Below are 18,786 nucleotides of genomic sequence, written 5' to 3' on the forward strand. Positions count from 1 at the left end.
ACCCCATCAGTGTATATGTGAAATTAAGATTTTTTTTGCTCCAGTATGCATAACTTTACACTTCCTTACACTGAATTGCATTTGCCATTTTACCACCCATTCACTCAGTTTGGAAAAGTTCTTTTGGAGCTCTTCACAATCCCCTTCTTTGTTTTAACAAAGAACTTTGTGGCACCTTAAAGACTAGCAGATTTATTGTGGCATGATGCATGAAGTATTATTCTCAGTTGGGAAGTCTATACACACATGCGTATAGAGAGAAAAACAGTAAACACTGGGGTCAAATGGCAATGAAATGGAAAATGTACTGTCTGTGACAATTCAATTAAAGCTTAAATGTATGCAGAATAAACACAATAACCATTCACACCAGCTGTAATTACTGATAACACAATCAACCTAGAGTCACTATGTTAATTAACATTTTTAATAGGATAAGAAATCCTACTTCCGGATATGTTCAAATTCAGCAGTTCCATGCTGGAGTCTCACTTTTCAATTCTCTTGTTGAAGAACAGGTTAATGTGACATAAGCTGCAAAGAACAGCCTTTTTAATCAAAAAGGGAGGTGAAACAAGAAAAAACTATAAGACCTTTAAGACTGCAACTCTTCAGGTATCACTAGACTATAAATCTATGCTGGATTTATATCATCTGAACTCTCATGGCATCACCCAAAAAATCTAGGATACTCGACTTCCCCAAAGAACTACATTTTTTGGGGTTCTCTGACAACAGGGAATAACAAACTATGTTAGGCCTAAGTACTTATAAGAGGAATTTGAACATATAATATCTCTTTTTAAAAATCAGTTGGCCAGTCAGCATTTGATCTGGCATGTGGATTCGAAGCATTTTTTTAAATTGTAGGAGCAAAAGCATTTCAACTATTGACACACATCTACCCACAAATTAGACTATGCACAGAATAATGTGCATGGCAGCTTAATTAGCATGGCAAACTATGTGTAGAATAATATTGAAGTTTAATCTGTTCAAGAAAAGCCCATAATTGTGCAATCATGGCATGAGCCAGAAAAACTGCATATACAGATAGACATTTTAAAGTGGAATGTTTATATTTTGACTGGAAAGACATCAAATATTTTCTTCCACTTGTTTTGAAAACAGAATAGTCAGGCTTGCTTGTATTCATTATAAGCTATGGCTCCTGTGTGAGCTAAATGGGTTTAACAGCCATTTTTGTTTCCTATAATCTGTTTTGAATTTTTATTCTAAAATTATAGCCAGGCCATAATTTGTGTCGTAACTATAGTGTGTGTTAAAGTAAGATTTGCCCTTGCAAATGATGATGTTACTTTGGACTGCAACCTCCATTAGCCCCAGCTGGCTGGAGATTATGGGAGTCGTAGTCCAAAACTTCCGGGGAGCACCAGGTTGGCAAAGTAACATCAGCATTTGCAGGGGCAGATCTTACTTTGACACACATCTTTTAAGGAAAGTCAAGAAAAGGTTTGCCATTACCTGTGATAAGTCCAGCGCAAATGTACAGTTGAAAAATGCTTGTGCAGAATGCTGCAGAAACCATCCCTATGCCACATAGCAAGCCTCCAAATATGACAACTGGTCGACTACCAAAGCGGTTCACCAAAACACTGCTGATGGGACCTAAAAAAAAATTTACGGTGGGAAAATGAATCCCTGTAACAAACATTTCTAAACAAGATATACTTTCAAGATAAAATGGTTAAAATAGTTTAAAGGATTAAGTAATGCTTAAGTTATTAGGAGCATCTTCCAGATTAATGGTTAGGAGAAGCAAACAAATATGCATGCATACGCAGTAAATGCATGGCCACATGGTGCGTTTCTAAAATTAATTTCTTTATTTGCAAATTTAACAAAGAAAACAGAAGAAAAAATTATTAAAAATACAACAACAACAATACCACCACCATCAGCTCACATCATGGATACAATAACCATCAGTACATCCATTTTAAATTATACATATGAGTTAATACAACCCCTCCAAATAGGTATCCACAAAAATTGATGTCTCACATTGTGTTTTTTACAGGGGCACAGTATGCTCATTCATGACATTCAATCCCATGAGATTGTCTCCTCCTATCTGCATGGCAGAAGAATACAAACTACATGGCTTAAAACAGGCGACCAGTGAGAGATTCTGTTGCACTCATATATTCTACCTTTTTTTATCCCTCCCTCCCTCCCATTTAGATCCAATGAAAAACAGGCTATAGCCACGCCCAGGTTATCCTGTAGGTTCCTGAGGGATAATATAATATCACTCAGAATTTCATGCAAGACTTTTAGAAAACATATTTCAGTGAAAATAATCTGTGTTACAACAAATATAGTGAGATGGCAAGATAGCTACCATAGTTAAATAGCAAACCAAAGTTTGTTTTGCCATGATGAAAACATGATGTCTAACACCAAAGGAGTGACTGTTAATCAGTTGCAACAAAACCAACAAAGACTCTTGTGGGACTTAAGAGTCTAAGAAAATGACTCTGACATAAGATCAGAACCTACTTCATTAAATGCATATCGAGCATCATCTCAGTTGGCAGATTATATGTACAGCTATAGTTAAAGAGATAGAGTGAAAATAGCGGAGCCAAAAGGCCATGGAAGGCAAAGCCAGGAATTATGTTATCACCAATCTCAGCAACTGCAAATGCTTACTCAGTTTTGTATTCATTTAAGATTTGAACAGAAATGTCAAAGATCAGACCACTTGCATTTCATATAATTGCCAAGTGAGAGAATACATTTCATTCATCTCACAAAGAAAGGCTCAAGACGATGAAAGATTATGCTATAAATTCATCTATTAATCTTTAAGGTACCACAAAACTACTGTTTATGGTGTCTGATTGCCACTTTAGATTGCAGAGTGAGGACAAAATAGCAGTCCATATCATCATAGCTGTGTACAACTTATGCCCTGATTCCATTCTCCTTGTTGAAAGTTTTGGATCGTCCTTCATTGTAACCTATGCAAAGTAACCTCCTACTTATTATTAAAAGGGGGGTATTACAGTTCTGTTTCTTAATTAAGAGAGCTAGGTGAAAATTAAGGTAGGAGAAACAGCTGGCAAAGATCTGGCACACTCGTAAAGCTGCCATGTGCTTGCCTTGACCTTGCCAAGGAAGTGGCAGAAGTATTGACAGATTCTCCTGAAAAGCTTCAGAACTGAGGAAGTAGCCTTTGAGATCTAGTCAACAGCTGCTGAAGGTTTTATCAATACAGCCTGCAGCTTTCAATTTTTTTTTTAAAAAAAAGCCACCTGAGAACATTCATTACTGGCCTGATGCATGGAACAGATTGGCCTGTTGCCTGGCTCCTTCTAATGGGGAACCTGGAGGACAAAGAGAATATACTGGCTCCTTATTGCACCCAAATCTGCTAAGGACAGTTGTCTGACTTCAACAACTGGGTATGAGATTTTAAACCCTGGATATTTTGCAGAAAACAAATAAGCAAATACACTACTTTCCTTTCAGTCCCCAAGCCGTTAGCGAGACAACCAGTTACATTACTTCTTCCTCTCAATGACTTTTTGGATTCTATGTATTCTGTCATCAGAGAAAAGGGGTGAAAATGCGGAGAAAAATAAAAACTGGTATGCTTTTCATGTGCTGAAATTAAATGTAGGGCTCAATTTGATCCAGGGATTACTAAAGTCCTGGAAGAGTCGTAGTTCGGTGGTAGAGCACATGCTTTGCATTCAAAAGGTCCTCGATTCAGTCCTTGGCATATCCAGGGAGGAAGGGAAATACTCCTGTCAGAAATCCGAGGGTGGGGCAGGCTGCTGCTTGTCAGCATAACATGTACTTACAGTAGCTAAAAGGACCAATGTTTTGTCTTGGTATAAGACAGCTTTATACATTCATAGCATGTAAAGCAATAATAAGAGAGTCACTGTGTGCCCCATTTCTGTCACCACTGAATAAACATGATATATCTTCCAACTCTTGGGATTAGTATTTCTTAGCATGGACTACAACCTGGGAGACCAGGGTTCGAATCCCCACACAACCATGAAGCTCACTGGGTGACCTTGGGCCAGTCACTGCCTCTCGGCCTCATGAAAACCCTATTCATAGGGTCACCATAAGTCGGAATCGACTTGAAGGCTTGGCATTGAAACTATGCATTGCTCAAGTGCAATAAAGTCAGCTGTCTAGTCCTGAATTGTGATCCTTGGTTCACTCCCCTGAATTTATGCACTTTCCCATTTAAGAATATAAGAAGAGTCTACTGATTCAGGCCAATGGTCCATCTAGTCCAGTATCCTGTTGTTATGGGAAGCCCACAAGCAGGATCTGAGTGCAAGATCACTCTTCCCTCTTGTAGTTCTCAGAAACTGATATTCAGAAGCATACTGCCTCTGACCATGGAGGCAGAGCAATAGCCATCATGGCTAGTAACCACTGACTTGTCTAGTCCTCTTTTAAAGCCATACAAGTTGGTGGCCATCACTATCTTAAAAAGTCACTTAAAACACAGTTGCAGCTAGGGATGGGGTTCGCTGCATGGTGCCAATCCGCATGCATTTTGATAGTCCATTGTTTCTTTACTGGTCCGTCCTTTTTTTGTTTCCACTTTCTCTGGCGCTTGCCAATTCGATCTGCTGTGCACGTTTTTGGGTGATTCGATCCGCAGGGGGGTTTTGGGGGTTGCAAAAATTACATAATTATTTTCGTAGATACTTATGTAAATGACAGCATTCCATGTAGTTTTTTTGGCAGTGGAGAAAAACATTGTGTAATGTTTAGGTTGCTTTACGATCTGGTTTAAGCAAGGAATTCTAGGTTTGTTTAAATCATTTAAAAACTCTCACACTTACACAGGGCACCAGGAGCTGCGCCAATGATTGAACATCAACAAGCATCTCATGAGGGGCGGCAATTGAAAGTTAAAAAACACAGTCTGAGAGAGTATGGGAGAGGCACAGGCAGGCAGGCAGCGGTGGCGCCCCTCCTCACCTCACAGACACTGTTACTGTCAGTGACACAGTGCCACACACACACACACAGTTAGCACAGAGAGAGTAAGAGCACGAGAGAGACAGCCCTTGGTTAGCTCAGGACATCAGCAACAAAAGAGGGGGGCGGGGTGAGGCGGGTAGCGTGGGCCAGTCTCCTCCTCATCATCATGTTTCCAACACAAGAAATTCATAATGCTCTGAGATATCTTGTTTGAAAAACATATTTATTTATTTATTTATTTATTTATATACTGCCCCATAGCCGAAGCTCTCTGGGCGGTTTACAGTAACTAAAAACATTAAAACAAATATTGCAAAATGATCTGACAATTAACACTGAAGATATATAGCCAATTTTTTGCATTATATTGCAATAATAACAATTTTTTCATAATATAAAATGGACAAATGGAAATCCTGTGTTTGACACAACATCTTAATTACAAAAAGAAATTACGTAAAATAGGGAGAGGATTTTGAAAAAAAATTCTTTCTGATTGTAGTTGTGGCTGTAAAATCCATGCTGATTACAGCCGAGGCCTGTCACAAGAGATCGGTGCTCCAAAGAGATAGTAAACTAACAAATTCAGTCAGGATCCAGTATCAGGTTCAATTTTCTCAGATATTCTCCCCCATCCCTACTTGCAGCATCAACCTGTCCAGGATGGACAACCAAAGTGCTATTGAGGCTTTTCAGGATCTAATACGCATTTAATTAGAAGCTTGAGTGTGGAAGAGCAATGTCTTGTGCTGAAGGGTCCTACTACGGATGCAAGCAACAACTCAGACATCCTTTTTATTGTGCATTCATTATGCTATTGGCAGGTCACACAGGACCCCACTTTCAATACTGTTTGCTCCTGCAAAAGTTTTGGGGCGGTCACACTGTTTCATTTCCCGTCAGTGCAATATCCCATAACTTCCAGCTGAAATCCTGACACAAATGTTCTGGTTTGTTTTTGTTCCACTGTAGCTCCCCTTGACAACAACAATTCGGCAGCATTGGGAAAGCATTGCAGAACAACTAAAAAGGCAGAATAAACCCACCCTTAATTCACTATTATTGTGTCAAAACATGTTGCAGAATACAATAAAACACCAGCCTGGAGGAGCCCCAAGAAAGGTTTACGCTGTATCTACGAAAAAACAAGGATTTAAATCAGTATAGTTCCCTTTACTGATTTTGAAATTGCAACTATAGACTTCCTGCTTCAGCCCCTCCATCATTAATGATCATTCATTTAGCACTTGAACTTAGCAAAATACTTTTATATGCAATGTTTCTTTCATTTATTGTCAGAAGAGTCTGATTAAGATCTCTCTACATGATCAGACATCTGGGATCAGCAACCTTTTAATCCAACATAACCTTTCATTTGTTTACATATTGAAGGATGAGTTAAAGTCTAAGCTGAAAGAGAATCTTTTTCAAGAACTATTGAAAATGCTCTTGGCTCAACTGTTCTGGACCCCAGCAGATTACATAGTGATTATGTAAACAAGACCATGATGTCATTTCTGGTAGACAGAGGTGGCAAGAGTGCAGTGCCTGCAAAGACAAGTGACCTATGAATGACAAGAGTTTGGTTGGAACTGCTTGTGTCTGTTGACAGAGGTTGCTGTTTCAGAATGGTATCCTTGAGTCAGCAGCTTTTGAGTCACAGACATTCCTATTATTCTCATCTGATAATGAAAAGAGGCTAAGAAGTAGTAAATTACTCAATGCATTGTCTCTTATGTTAAATCAGTATGTTAAACCAATAATTTCCACAAACCTTCTAAGATCAAATGTCCTAAAGAACAACCAGTGATTTGTTTCATCATCCAAGATGGGGGGGTGTAGATGAACCAGTAGAAGCAAAAGAGAAATTTCCAATATTTGTTGTATTAAGCAGCATGAAAACTTCAAAGCAGAATTCCATATTAACTTTTTTTAATCCTAAAGTTTGTATACAATTGAGAAGGGAGATGGCTTTGTCTGATATATGAGCACAGATTTCAGGGAAAGACAAAGTATCTTCCTTCAAAAGGGTGCTCACAGAAATAACTGAGCAGAGCAGAGGGAGCTGTGTCAGCTGGTCCAGAGGATATACAAGTGAGTCAGCTCTCAGACAGCGAGTGAACAGAGTGAGCGAACAGGGAGAGCTAACAGGAGTTTGGCCCTAAGGTCCCTAATTTTTTTTTCTTGTACTGCGCACCACATATCAGTAGGACTCTCCTCTTTACCCTAAAAGAGGACAGGACAAACCACAGGCCATTCCAATACAAGTAGGAAGAAAGAAACAAAAGGCACTAGACTATGGATGGGAAGAACACTCCAGTGGTGATGACCTGCAAGGTGAGTGCAATGTTTGTTTTCTTGCCTGAGAAGAACATGGCGTGCATGTGCAACAAATGCAAACTGGTGGCACTGTTGGGGAAAAAAGTGAGAAGCCTGGAACGGCAGGTGGCCACACTGAAGAATATAAGAGAAGACGAAGAGTTCTTTGATAGAATGCTGGAACAGCAGCAGCAGAGAGAAGTACAGGAGGTGGAAGAACAACAGCATGTTGAAGCAGAAGAGGAGACTGTTGTGAAGAGCAACAACAACATGGAGGAAACTCCATAGAAAAGGGTGACAGTTAGGAGCAGAATAGCTAGAAGACACCTTTCACAGGTAGAACTATGGAACCACTTTCAGGCACTTGAGAATGAGACTGGAGGGCAACCTCCAGGGGAAGAATTACAGGAGACCCCATGCAACAATGAGCAAGAGACTGAAGCTCAGTCAAGCAGAGGCAATGAACCCACGCCCCACATCAAGAATAGAAGAGGAGGAGTAGTGGGAGACTCCCTACTGTGTGGGATTGAAACCCAAGTATGCTGAGAAGATCCATTGACTTGCCAGATATGCTGTCTCCCTGGAAGATGGATTAGAGATGTGACGGAAGGGTTGCCATCACTCATAAAGCCCATCCCTTCCTTCTCATCCATGTGGAAATAAATGATACAGTCAAGCACAGCTATGAAGAAATCACATCCGACTTTGAAGCTCCGGGAAGGAAACTCAAGGACTTTGGTGCCCAGACAGTTTTCTCATCCATCCTTTCGGTACTTAGAGGAGTAGAAATGGAAAGAAAAATACTTCAGGTGAATGACTGGCTAGAAAAGTGGTGCTGACATGAGAGGTTTGGATTCTGGGACCACAGGCTATGCTTTCTGGAAGACTGCTAGCACCTCACAAGGACTGGGAAGAATATGTTTAGCCACAGCATGCAGAACTTCATCAGGAGAGCTTTAAACTGAATCCTAAGGGAGAGGGAGACGTAAACTTGGAGGTAACGACTAACAAAGGCTTGTGCACAGTAAGACAAACTGAGAGAACAGCTCTAATGGGGCCCAGTAATAGTCTTCATAAAAATATAGGAAGGAAGCAAGACCATAAATCACATGGACTTCAATGTCTGTATACTGTATAATGCCCAGAGTATGGAAAACAAACAGGACAAACTTGAACTCTTAATACAGGAGGATAAATACAACTTGATAGGTATAACTGAAGCTTGGTGGGATGACTCCCATGAGTGGGACACAGCAATTGAAGGATATAACTTGTTCAAAAAGAACAGAAGGAATAGGAAGGGAAGTGGAGTTGTGCTATATGTTAAAAATATATATATCCCTGCATAGAAATAAAGGAGAACAAGCTTGGTAGCTCCACCGAGAGTATCTGGATTAAAATAAATGGGGCAAGAAATAAAAATATCCTGGTAGTTGGAGTCTATTACTGACCACCCAATCAAGGAGAAGACAAGGATGAAACTTTTGCAATGCAAATTGCCAATGTTTTGAGGAGGCATTATGTAGTAGTAATGGGGGACTTCAATTATCCTGATATCTGTTGGGAGACAAATTCTGCCAAACACGGCCCTTCCACGAAATTCCTGACTTGTGTTGGAGAATTTTTTTTCCTACAGATAGTGGAGGAAGCAACTAGAGGATCAGCTATCCTGGACTTGATTCTAACCAAAAGAGATGACTTGGTGGATGAAGTGGAAGTTATGGAAACTCTGGGGCAAAGTGACCATGATATATTTCAGTTCTTGATTTTAAAGGAAGCAAAAGTTGAGAGTAGCATTCGCGTACCCTGGACTTCAGGAAAGCTGATTTTAATAAACTCAGACCAATAGTAAGTAAGATTCCATGACAAGTGACCCTAATGAGAAAAGGACTCCAAGATGGGTAGGAGTTTCTAAAAAAGGAAATTCTAAAGGCACAATGGTAAACAATTCCATCAAGGAAAAAAGGGGGAAGACAGCAGAAGAAGCCAATGTGGCTTCATGAAACCTTTTAAATGTTTTAAAACCTTTTTTAAAGATGTTTTTAAAGATGTTTTGTTTTAATATGTTTTTAATGGTTGTGTGTTAATATATTTTGAAGTCTGTTTTTATGATGTTTTAAAGTGTTTTAGTGCTTATGTTTGCCGCCTGGGAGAAAGGGTGGGACACAAATAAAATAAAATAAAATAAAATAAATAAATAAGACAGAAACAAAATTTAAAGGGATCTTGATAGACTGGAGCACTAGGCTGAAAACAACAGAATGAAATTTAACAGGGATAAGTGCAAAGTTCTACAACTAGGAAAAAGAAACCAAATGCACAGTAATAACATGGGGGATACTTGGCTCAGTAATACTACATTTGAGTAGGGTTGTCAGGTGTCCGGTTTTTGCCCAGAGACTCCAGATTTTTGGGGTGCTCTCTGGGTCTTCGGGTGGGTGACCTTAATCTCCTAACTCTTAGCTTTCATTTCTAAAAAAAAATAAATTTCTAGGTGGTCTGGTTCCCAAGATATACACCAAAATGTCAGCTCCCCCCCGCAACTTCAGTTAAATGAGCTTGTAGCTGCTCTAATCCTGCCCTTTCAGATTTGTAGCCAATAAGTGAAGTCAGGGTTGTGATTCACAACACAGTAACTAGAGCCCTTTGCAAGTCAGAAAACTGTTTTTTCCTGCTTTTCTGAAAATCTCATCAATTGAGTAAGTATATAGCTTTTAGTCTTTTTCTCTCTTGTGTGCAGGAGTCAAACAAGTTTAAATTTTCCAGGGCTGTTGAAGAGGGCACTGTTTTGAAAACCTCTAATCCCACATACCCCGATGATTTCAATAGGATTTGCTTTTGAGTATACATGGTTAGGATTGTGCTGTAATTTAATGGGACTTTTGAGTGAACATAGCAAAGGATTCTTGTATTGTAAATCTTTCTCTCCCCCTCCAATCCTATTTTCTGAAGCAATTAGGCAGGGGTTACATAGGTATCACTCCTTTTATTTTGTAGGAAATTAATACTGATTTTATTTTTTTTTAATGTTTTGCAATGACCAACTGGTTTTGACAATAAACTATTATATGGGGTGTACGTATTTTTACATCTCCAGTGCGTGTGTGTTCCTTTGTTCCTAAAAATAAGAGACCCAACGGCCACAATGACTCCAAAGTTTATTTATGTATTTTAATTACAACATTTATGTATCACTTTATTGTAAAAAAAAATCTCAAAGCAGTTTACAGAAAGAATTAAAAGAATAAAATTATTGGCCAAAACAGTTAAAGACAGGTATTTAAAAATACTCAAAATAATAAAACCAACAAGTTAAAAATAGATAAAAACATAATTGTTTCTACATGCCTAAACAAAAAACGTATTAGCAGGTGTCAAAAAGAGTACAATAAAGGAACCTAATTTCAATAGGCAAAGAGTTCCAAAGCAAAGATGCTGCTACACTAAAGGACTGATTTCTTACAAGAGCAGAATAAATACAATGTGGCACCCGTAACATGGAAAGCACACCTTGAACTTGGCCTAGTAGCAAATCTGCAAACACTGCAGATTTCAGAGCAGAGGTATTACGTGCTGATAGGGTCTCACTCATGTCAGCAATTGTACCACAGCATTCTGCACTAACTGCAGCCCCCGGGTCATGCTGTGCTCCATGGGGATTTCTGTGACCTTGGCTGACTGGCTGCTAGGATTTTTTTTGGTTTTGGTTAGGAATCCTGACTGGTTGTGGGATGCTGAGTTTTCTGCCTTACTCATAGGAATCTTGTTGTGGTTGGTATGGTATTGCATTTAGGAAATCATCACTGTCTTTTCTTTTTCTATTTGCATTTAATTTATCCTTATCCTAACCCCCTTTCATCCATAGGAGCAACAACAGTGGTTCCATGTGGTCAGTTCAACCCCCTTAAACCCATTGATGATACAACTTGTTGTTTGCATTATGGTTTGTTTCTTGCCCAATCGTGATAAAAGAAAATTCACTTACTGGGCAGCATGGCTGCAATTGTTGTTGTTCCCAAGCTGCTGCCTATGAAGGTATACCAACCACGTCTATTTTCTCTCTGTCAATTCACTGGAATTGAGTTGGCTGTTAAAGTGAGTTTATAGCAGCCCACATGGTAGATAGAAAAGAGTAGAGAATCTTCTTACTCTTACTCATGTCTTAGATCTCTTCCTGAAGTGAAGGATTAAATCTGTAAAGAAAGTTGGAGCAGCCATGTTAAAATGTAGGAGCAGGGCATTCCAGGCAGGGGGTTGCCAACCCTACTTGCATATGGATATCTTTGCAGAGGATCCCTGGTCAAGCTTTACCAACAACACAATCCAAATAGGGTTGCCAGGTTCATGGTCTGAGATTGATCCTGTATCTTTAGGAGAAGAGAAAGTTAGCCAAGTGCCAGTGTTCTTGCAACAGTTTAATGGGGAAAACCACAAGGTGGAATTCTCTCTTCCCCCTGCACAACTTTTAAAGATACAGAAGACCTGTGGGAGGCCAGGCCTGGCAACCAAGAAGTCTTCTGTATCTTTAAAAGTTGTGCAGGCGGAAGGGAGAATTCCACCTTGTGGTTTTCCCCATTAAACTGTTGCAAGAACACCTGCACTTGGCTGACTTTCTCTTCTCCTAAAGATACAGGATCAGTCTCAGGCCCTGAACCTGGCAACCCTAAATCCAAACCATATCTACTGAGAAGTAAGTCCTATTGAGTTCTATGGGGCTTAGTGCCTTAGTAAGTGTGTTTAGAATTGCAGCCTTCAGGGGCATCTATCTTTACTCCTGAGTGCTCCCATCTAACATCTCCACAACACTACACTCCTTTCTTCCTACAATGGCCTTCTGGTGACTGGGCTGGCCTGAGGGCACTTAAACTAGGGTTACCAACCGTACTCTTTTAAGAGTACATGTACTCCTTGTGAGATGGTGCAACAGCATACTCTTACTTTTCATTTATCGAAGCCAAATGTACTCTTTTTGAAATGACAAAATGATGGTAACCCTAACTTAGACCCTTTTTCCCAGAAGCAAGTAGGCTAGATTAAATGTTCCCCACCCAGGCTTGATCTTTTAGCTAAGATTTCTATCTTAATTTCCAATCAGATAAATGTTTTTGTTTGAATTGTATGCTCCAAGCAACTGTGGTTGATACTTAATGTATCCTGCTTAATGACATCACTTGGGCCCGCCCCATGACATTATTCAGGCACACTCCTATGACATCACTATGGACCACCCCAAGATCTCAGGGTTTGGGAAGCTTCTGACCTGGCAACCATAGAGAAGGATCTTGGGATTGCAGTTGATCACTAGCTGAATATGAGCCAACAGTGCTATGTGGCTACAAAAAAGGCAAATGTTATTTTAGGCTGCATTAACATAAGTATAGTTTCCAAATCACATGATTTTGAACAGTGCTCTGTTCAGCACTGGTTAGGGCTGCATCTAGTTCTGGACACCGCACTTTAAGAAGGATGCAGATAAACTGGAAAGGGGTTCAGAGGAAAGCAACAAAGAAGATCAGGGGACTGGAAACAAAGCCCTATGAGAAGAGATTGAAAGAACTGGGCATGTTTAGTCTTGAGATGAGAAGACTGAGGGAAGATATGATAGCACACTTCATGTACTTGAAATATTGCCACACAGAGGGCCAGGATCTCTTCTCTATCATCCCAGAGTGGAGGACACGGAATAATGGACTCAAGTTACAGGAAGCCAGATTTCAACTGAACATCAAGAAAAACTTCCCAGCTGTTAGAGCAGTACAACAATGGAACCAATGACCTAGGGAGGTGGTGGGCTCTCCAACACTGGAGGCATTCAAAAGGCAGCTGGACAGCCACCTGTCAGATATGCTTTAATTTGGATTCCTGAGGGGGCTGGACTTGATGGCCTTATAGACCCCTTCGAACTCTATGATTCTATGATTCTGAATTGTAGCTGGATATCCAAGACTAAGCATATATTAATTTAATTAGTTTGTTACCTTTCTTCAACACTTTTTAACTAGTTTGCACAAAGCAAGAATAAAACAGAGAACATTTGTTTGTGTCTTGTTGATGGACTTGAGAAGATAGTGCTTTGTTTGTAGCATACTACATTTCCATCTCAAGGTAAACAAAAAAAATGGCTTGTGTCAAAACGGCTTGTTTGTGTGATTAGGCTTGTCTCTGGATTTTGTTTACATACTTTGAAAAGCTTCTTCAGATATACACGACTCTGTTTAAAACATTTGCTGATGATTTTCAGCAAAGGTTAATTCACACTCATATGAACTGTCTGCTTATTTTCTTCAGGTGATTCCCTTTTATATATGAGTTCATGAAAAGAAACCTCATTGTAAACCAGATTGTGCATGGATCCTGCTAGCAGTCATTTCCATAACTTTAGTAATACTTTTTCCATGGAGGAAATAACTGCTGATCATTATGATGTATCAGATTACACTGAATTCATACAAACCTTTCCACATACAGGAGAAATCTCACTGAGAAGTAAGGTGTATGGAGACTATACGTTCCAGTCCAAAGTTGTCCTGTCTTTTCTGTAAATGAATGTTACAAATGACTTTGTAGGTAGTATCTATGCATGGCTGGATTCACAAAGAGATGTCTCCACATGATTCCACATTGGAAGAAAGTAAGAAATAAGCTTAAGATTTTTGCTTCAAATTGAAATGTTGATAACAATCGCAAAGGAGTTCTTGAGAGCTAGGTTCAATACATAACTGCTGTCACAAGACAGCTTTTTAAAGAGTAGATGAAACCCAGATTCCCATAATTGCATATAGACAAAAGGCATGGTGGGGCTCTGCTTCTAACCTGGGCTCCATCTGGTTGTGTCTCTGCTGCATACCAGGATGGCAAGGTGGCAACAAGATTGGTGTCCTGCTCCCTCTAGGCTCTTGTAGAAGCAACAGACTTTCCAGCAACAGTACCAATGTGGGCAACACGAAGACAGTATCCAGAATCAGTCAAAAGTCAGAGTATAAACAAGTGGATTCTGCAACAACGGGATGAGGCAAGAGGCAAGGTCACAGCTGTCCAAAGGTCAGGGTCCTAGCAGTCTGTGCGCAAAGCAGGGCAACGACAAGTCAAAGGGCAGGTCCGGGAGAGTCTGGAGTCACCTATTGAATCAACAGGAGATCAGCAAACAAGCCAGGTACAGGGCTGGTGCACAGATATAATTCCAGCAGCTCTTCCAGACTAGCACTGGAGTTTTTGAGCTGGTGCTGCTGGAACCACACACACCAATATCAGCTGACTTCTATCAACCAGCTTCAGCCAGACCTTTACTCCCCAGGAGAACTTGCCTGCAGTCAGGCACTTCTCCCGACAGGCTAGGTCTCCAGCTGAAGTTTGAGGCGATGCCTTTCTTGAGCTTGGGCTTGGGACATGTTCAGCCTCAATGTCAGAAGCCAAACTTGCCCTAGGTGCAGACAGCCTTTCCTTGGCCTCGTCAGAGGACCCTACCTCCTCACCCCCAGATGAAGCCACAGCCTCCGCATCTTCTTCTGATGAGGACTCCCCCGGCTGGGATTTATTATTTATTTATTTTATTTATTTTTAAAACTTATATACCGCCCGACTAGCAATAGCTCTCTGGGCGGTGAACATAGATACAATAAAATACAATATAATACAAAACATCAGTCTAAAATCAAATTTCACAGTCTAAAAACAGCAAAGGCTAAAATCAAATTACAAACATTACAATCATTAACAAAATATTAAAATGCCTCGGAGTAGAGAAAGGTTTTAACCTGGCGCCGAAAGGATGATAGTGTCGGCGCCAGGCAAACCTCCTCGGGGAGACTATTCCATAGTTCGGGGGCCACCACTGATCTAGCAGTTGGCAAGGTGCAAATGCACTGGTGGAGCCAATCTAGCATTCCTGCCAGCACATTTGCACATCACCAACCTCACTGCCATCTCGCCTCTCAGTATGCTGGTATGCAACAGTAACAGAGCCGAAGGGAGGGGTGCAGGCCCACCATACTGTCTGCTACTGTATATAGATACAGAGCCAGACCAGTGGGATTGTCCATTCCATAAGTTTTAATTTCTCCTTTCTGACTTCTCTTGCAGTAGACTGATCTAGAGTAAATCACTACATATAAGTTATATAAATCACACTCATTTAGTGCCTGCAATGCTTAATGCATTTTATCACAACCATGGTGGATTTCGATTCATTGCTTGGTGATATATGAAAGACTATGTCAAAGTCAGATTTTGGTGGCAAGGAAAATAACACTAGCCTGCCTATAGGATATTGACTCAAGTATAAATTCATCTGTAATGCTGTCCAATTACTTTTCACCTTGAGATCAATTCTGAGTCTCACATATTCTGAATAAGGCCAAAGTTAAATACAATATCTGCAGGCAGTGTCATAGAGAAAATAACTATGCTGATATCCTTTTTTTAAAAAAAGTTATAAAGTGGTGTGTTACCCACCAGAGTGGCACATAAAATGTTCAAAATGTTTTAGAACTCCTTCCAAAAGTTCTCCGCTTTTGTCATACCATAAGAAGAGCCGTGCTGGATCAGTCCAAAGGTCCATCTAATCCAGTATCCTGTTTCCAATATTGATTGGTCTAATGATTCTGGGAAATACACAGGCTCTGCATGAATACACACACGATTACTGTTTGCCCCTCTGCAAATAGTATTCAGAGGTACACTGCTTCTGAACACTACATTTAGCTAATAGCCATTGACAGATTTTGTCTATGAATTTGCCTGTGTCCATCACACTATCGTGTGCCAGCAAATTCAATTAAACTGGTATTCAGAGGAATAATACTTCTAACAGTAGAGGTACAACATAGCCATAGTGATGTGCTTTGTGTGGGGATGACCTTGTATCTATCAGGAAGCTGCAACCAGTGCAGAATACAGTAGCCAGGCTGCATACAGGAGCAGGTTACTGACAACATATTACTCCTTAGCTAAAAGAGCTGCACTGGTTGCCAGCTTGCTACTGGCCAGGTTCAAGGTTCTTGTGTTAACTCACAAAGCCCTAAACAACTTGGATCTAAAGTACCTTAAGGACCATCTGATTCCTTATGCTCAACCTTGAGCACTGAGATCCTCTGACTGGGGCACTTATGGTGGCTAAGCCTTTATTGTGGCAGGCCCTGGTTTGTGGAATTCCTTGACAATAGAAGTCCAGCATGAATCAACCCTGTCTTCTTTTACACATCTTTTGATAATTGTATTATTCAGACAGGCCTTTGAAACGTGAATTTCTTTTACCAACCAGTATTTATTGGTGTTTTTATTGATCTTTTTGTAATGTTTTGTTTTTATATTATATTTTTATGAAAATGCAGTTATACATTTTAAATAAATAAATAATCATAGTGAGTAGCTATTGATATCCTTACCCATGTAGTATGTAGCCATGCTATCATGTAACTTGACCATAAGTGGATAGGTTTTGGTCATGCTTGGACAGATTCTGCATTTGGGATTGGAAAGAAATCTTTTCTCATGTCAGACTGCCTTTCCCTGTAGAATGTGCGTTTGCTTGTCCATGTGAGTAATCTTAATGTTCAGTAACCCCTTTTCTGCAGTGCTCTCACTCTGCTTCATATGAATTATACAGCCATGAGAGTGGCTGTATACTATAGCCAGCGTGGATTTTTCACATTCCACAATGTTAAATTGAAAATACTCCCCATGCCATTGTGATGCTTCCCATAAGCTCATTTCAAAACAAACCTTATAGTCCTGAACTTGCTTAACAACCCTGTAAATTTTCATGGTGATACACAAAACAGTCAGAGAGAATAGAGAGTTCAAAGTCTAAAAAGAAAGGGAAAAAAAACCCAGAGCCCTTTTGGACTTTTTTCTGTCAGAGTTCTCATAATCTGTTGAAATTCATTAAAAATCAGCCATGTTCACAGACTACCTGTATTCCTAATACAGACCTTGCCCCATACTCCGACCTTCATCTTCTGCAGTTTAAAAGTTTAAAAAAATACCTGGCTGATTTTTAATTAATTGAAGAAATTTTGGCTGGAACCCTATTATAACATCCGACATGCTCAGTAAGAACCAACTATCAGCATTCTAAAAGCCAGACTCACAGCTGCTTGGCTTGCCTAATCAGTGGGCCACACCGACACCAGACTTTGATTTCTCTTGAGAAAGTCATGGCTTCCCTCAGAGAATCCTGGGAAGTGTAGTTTGTGAAGGGTGCTCAGAGGAGACTCCTGTTCCACTGAGAGAGCTCCACTGGTCAGATTGGTTTAACAGTCAGCCACTCTGACTGAAGGTCTGTGAGGGGAACAGGGCATCTTTTAACTCTCAGCACCCTTCACTAACTACACTTCCCAGGATTCTTTGAGAGAAGCCATGACTGTCCAAAGCAAAATAAAGGCCTGTTGTGAATGTGGCCAGGGAAAGCTTTGGTTTAAATTTGGGTGGGAGGCTACATGTGCCTGCTGTAGAATAAAAAGGTGGGGGAAATGCTGAAAAGCAATTATACTGTTCACAATGTTTTCCTTCTGAAAAGGAAAGAGGCTTCCCTTCTGCCCAGTGCCAACCCACCCAATCTCCTCCCCTCCCTGCCCCTCCCCTGGGTCAGTGTTGGACTACGTCCTGGGAGACTAGGGTTCGAATCCCCACACAGCCATGAAGCTGACTGGGTGACCTTGGGCCAGTGACTGCCTCTCAGCCACAGAGGAAGGCAATGGTAAAACCACCTCTGAATACAATTTACCATGAAAACCCTATTCAAAAGGTCGCCATAAGTCCGGTCGACTTGAAGGCAATCCATTTCCATTTTCAAACATGATGGCACAGAAATAAATCCCATTGAACTCAAAAAGTATGCAAATGATCAAACCCACCCTCCCTTCTCCTCCCTCCTATCCCCTCCCTCTTGCCCCTTCACCCCCCCTTCCTTTGCCCCTCCCTCCTCTCCCCCTCCCCTTCCAATCCCTCCTCCCCCTTCCCCTTCCCCCTCCTCCCCCTCCCCGTCCTCCTCCACATTGTCAGTTTTTCCTATCCTAACCATGATTGCATAGGAGTAAATCACATTGAACTCAATAAGCATGGATATGATCAGACCTGCTTTTCCCTTCCTTCCCCTCTCCTCTCCCTTACTCCTCCCTCCCTCTTCCTTATTCCCTGCTCACTCCAGCTCTCCCTCCCTCCAGTCAGTTGTACCTACATTAAGCATTATTGCATGGGAATAAATCCCACTGAACTCAATAAACATGCAAATGATCAAACCTGCCCTTCTCCTCCTCTCCCCCTCCTGCCTGCTCCCATCCCAGTCCTCCCTCCCCATCCCCTGTGGTCAGTTTCACCTATCCTAAGCATGATTGGAGGGGAGTAAATCCCATTGAACTCAATAAGCATGCAAATGATCAATCCATTCTCAGCAAACTTGCATGGGATCCCATTTCTTACCTCCCGGATTAAAAAGCAGGGAAATTCACTAATACACAGAAAACCTTGTGGTTTAAGAATGTA

General features: G+C 40.7%; 1 pseudogene; it reads right to left on the reverse strand.

The window, feature by feature from the left end:
• LOC133380757 (monocarboxylate transporter 2-like) overlaps positions 1-18,786 on the reverse strand; it is a 54,451-nt pseudogene that overhangs the window by 6,413 nt on the left and 29,252 nt on the right.

The sequence above is a fragment of the Rhineura floridana genome, chromosome 3 (assembly GCF_030035675.1).
Source record: "Rhineura floridana isolate rRhiFlo1 chromosome 3, rRhiFlo1.hap2, whole genome shotgun sequence".
Classification (NCBI taxonomy): Eukaryota; Metazoa; Chordata; class Lepidosauria; order Squamata; family Rhineuridae; genus Rhineura; species Rhineura floridana.